At 43.0% G+C, this 4,003-nt stretch overlaps 1 pseudogene; it reads right to left on the bottom strand.

Moving 5' to 3' along the window:
* Nucleotides 1-1,865: 1,865 nt before the first annotated feature.
* LOC121472681 lies at nucleotides 1,866-3,195 on the bottom strand (annotated as a pseudogene).
* Between the last annotated feature and the right edge of the window lie 808 nt (nucleotides 3,196-4,003).

Raw genomic sequence — 4,003 nt, 5'->3', positions numbered from 1 at the left:
GAGAAACTTTAAAAATTTGATTCATTATATCAAAATAGGAGAATATTGCATCTATCTAAAGAGACTGCTTCACTTTTAGGAAGTCTTGCTTTTGTGTGAAAAATAAGAAGATTTAACACAGAGTAAGCAATTAACTTCTGGCATGACAGTGTGAGATGCTCCAGTGTCCAGTCCACAGGGAAACTGGTAGAAATATAGAAATATGATAATTTAAAGTCATTGGAAATGATCCTAAGACTGAACAGCAAATGAAGAAACATCTATTCAAGAAACTCTTCGAAAATTCAGTAGAAAACACCAGAAGCTGTGGCATTTAAACCAAGATGCTCCCTCTCCCTCCTCCTAGCTCATTGATATGGGGACTTCACTCTAGACTTCTACATCCCAAAGCCACAGATCTCTTTATACCCAGAAGAAGAGCTTTCTTCCCAGGAGAGCAGATCTTTGGTGCTCCTAGTCATGCCCCCAACTACCTGTTGCTGAGGTTAAGTCCTAGACAAGTGTAGTTAAGAGGTGGGTCCTTTTTCTGCTTAGCTTCCACTTCTTGAACAGAAGCTCTACCTTGGTGTGGAGTGCTGAGTTTATAGAAACTCCAATGGTCCTTGCTTATCCTGGCTTATGGAGTTGTTGATTCTACACCAGGAGAGGTAAGCTCCCTCTCCCTGGAACTCAGGCTGCTGCCTCTCTGACAAAGTGCTCAGCTTCTAGGGGCTGTGGGGTGACTTCGAAGATTGCTAATTTCCTCACCCCCAGTTCCAGAAACATGGTTTAGAAATTTGCTTGAGTGTAGAAGCAGTCCTAAAAAATAGCTCTTAATTTATTCTCCCAAGGATTGAGTTCATTTGCAACAAAGCACAGACAAATTCAAGCCTAAATGTGCTCTCAAGAACAGCAGAAAGGCAATTGGGATATATAGCCTAGGCTGTAGGCCAGTTACTGCACCATAGAAAATGGAGAAATAAGACAGCTGGAAAGAACCTTCATAGGGGCAGAAGAAATATTAAGCACTGAGTTAAAACACTATTCCTTCCAAGGAGTCACAATTTGATAGGATTCATTGTATGGCAATTTAAGTCACCAGAGAATTGCTGAAAAAAACTATGGTGTGAGGGTGTGTTGACACTTCTTAAAAGGTATAGTTATGACACATGTGTTAACTGTGTTGTTACAAACAGATTCACATACAAAATATAAATATGAAAGAGTAACATAATTTAAATTAAAAGGTAGAACTAAAAATATTGGTGAATATTTACTTAAGCAATAAAAGATGCATGTCTATCAATGAATTAGGAGAGAGTATAGGACAGTACAAATCTGTGTATTTTAAGTTAATTGGGTAAATTTTTGCTTTAAATCTATCTATCTATCTATCTAGCTAGCTAGCTAGCTAGCTAGCTAGTTATTTTATTGGAGTTAGATTTGCCAACATATAGTATAACACCCGGTGCTCATCCTGTCAACTGCCCCCCTCAGTGCCTATCACCCAGTCACCCCATTAGGGCCAACATTAGGCCCAGAGCCCACCAAAGGTCAAATCTCAATTAGAGTCTGTCCAAATTTTCTGTTGTATTGAATATTTTTGAAATATTTGGATCATCAGCCAGGGTTTAAAATTTTTATCACACAGGAATGTGTTTTAACAGGATTTGATATACATATTGTTTAAGTGTTTGCAGTGTTTGTTCAGTCCTCCCAGGTATTCGAGGTGCACTGAAAGGGAAATTCTGTCTTCCTGATGCTGGTATCTGAAGAGTTCTGATGCAGTCTGGATCCCTTTCCTTTCAAAGAGAAGTTTACAAAAAGCTTGCCCCAGAGCTTCAAGTCCCAGAACAGTCTAGGTCAGGAATTACCTTCACATAAAATCACCTTTCAAAGCATGGAGTAATGCAAGGGTAATGTTCATTTATCTGATAACTCTGGTTATAAGAAACATTCGGACAGGGCTTCACTTGTACTGGTATTGCCAGTGACATCCCAACACCAGTCTGCAAATATTCTCTGCAAACAAATGATATTTTGGGGATTTGTTATGTATGTTATACAGCAGAGAGATTTGTCATCTATATGACTTCCAAATCCTGTAAAGGAAGCATTTCAGTGTTGTCATTTTCAGCTATAGACCATCCCACGATTATTGCTTTTACTTTTTCTATTAAGAGATGGCTCTGTATGTCAATTATTTTTCAATAAAATTGGGGGAAAAGGAAAAAATATGCACACGCCCGAGACCCTGAACACTGGCTTGGAAGCCAGCAGGCCGGGTCTGCAGTGTGTCCAGTGTGTCGGGCGAGGTGTGCGTGGTAGATCCGATCTGCTGGCAGCTGGGCCCTTCCGCTACAGGATGGCGGTGCTGCAGGGAGGTGTGGCGCGTCTGATGGGGGCAGTGGGGCTGCTCAAAGTGCGCGGGCTGTGAGGGCTGGGAGGCCGACTGCAGCTCACTCAGCCCGCCGGCCCGGACCCTGCCTGTCCTGTTTGTTGGCCTCCTCCACACCGTTATCATGTGCGATCAATAGCGGTTCAATGCACTGCACTAAAAAGTCCCAGGAGTAAGCAGGAAGACGATGCAGTCTTGTGAGCCACGTTGGAGAAGGACGAAGTATAATCCTCGCAGAAGCCACACATGCAGCAGCTTGCAAAGATACTTCCAGGAAATAATCTGCATCCTTGGCCATGTAGAGTTCCTTTTTTTCCCCAAGCAAATCATCGGCCAGCCATGAAGCTCTGCTTGGTGTATTGCTCCGGAGAGATAATACTCTATGAAATGGGCAGCTGTTGGAAGGCAGAAGTTCCACTGAAAGGTTTCTAATAATAACAGTTCCACATGTAGCAAAATTTGCTCTGTTAATACTAGATTCATATTAGTCATACAACCCGGGCTGTTGAGCTGTTCAGCTTAGGCACGCTATCTTCTTTTTCTTCAGGTTTACTTGCTAAAAGTGGACAGCAAAGTGCAACTCAATGCAGCTGCTGGATAGAGAGGTCATATCGATCCATAAATGTCCAGCAAATAGACAGCAAGATGTTGGGCAGAAGGGCAGGGGGTGAAGCGATTGCTCACCAGTGGCAATCAGGTCAGCAAACTACCTGCTGAGACGCAGTTGAGGGGACGGACTGGTCTTTGTAGGAAGGCAACTTCAGCTCCTTGTATCGAAGCGCTTGATGTCCCCGCCACCACTGTCCCTCCAGCTCCATGGGACCGGGCTGCGGCCTGGCCAGACGCGGCAACTTCGGGGGGAACCTTGGCGCTCACAGCCCCAGGCCCGTGGGCGGGGGAAGCCGGCCCGAAGCGCCCGCCGCAGCTGGGGCCCAGCACCAGCTCAGCCGCCCGTTCTCCATCTCTGTTTTGATCTTCTTTTATGTTTCCTTCCCTTCCCCTATGTTCATCTGTTTTGTTTCTTACACATATAAGCAAAATCATGTATTTGTCTTTCTCAGACTGACTTATTTTTGTTCAGCATAATATACTCTTAGTTCCATTTATATTCTTGCAAATGGCAAGATTTTATTATTTTTGATGGCTAATATTCATATATGTTCATATGAATTCATATATAAATAGAGTCATATATATACCACTTCTTCTTTATTCATTCATCAGTCGATGGACATTTGGGCTCTTTCCATAATTGGCTATTGTTGATAGTGCTGCTACAAAGGGTGGGATGCATATGCCTCTTTGAGATGCTATTTTTATAACCTTTAGATAAATACCAGTAGTGCAGTTGCTGAGTCATAGGGTAGTTCTATTTGTAACTTTCTGAGGAACCTTCACACTGTTTTCCAGAGTGGCCACACCAGTTTGCATTCCCACCAACAGTGCAAGAGGATTCCCCTTTCTCTGCATCCTCTCCAACATCTTTTGCTTCCTGAATTGTTCATTTTAGCCATTCTCTGTGGTGTGAGGTGGTATTTCATTGTGGTTTTGATTTATATTTCCCTGATGATGAGTGATGTTGAGCATTTTTCCATGTGTCTGTTGGCCATGTGTATGTCCTCCTTG

Source organism: Vulpes lagopus, chromosome 12 (genome assembly GCF_018345385.1).
Source record: "Vulpes lagopus strain Blue_001 chromosome 12, ASM1834538v1, whole genome shotgun sequence".
Classification (NCBI taxonomy): domain Eukaryota; kingdom Metazoa; phylum Chordata; class Mammalia; order Carnivora; family Canidae; genus Vulpes; species Vulpes lagopus.
This window is presented reverse-complemented; position numbering and strand designations above follow the sequence as displayed.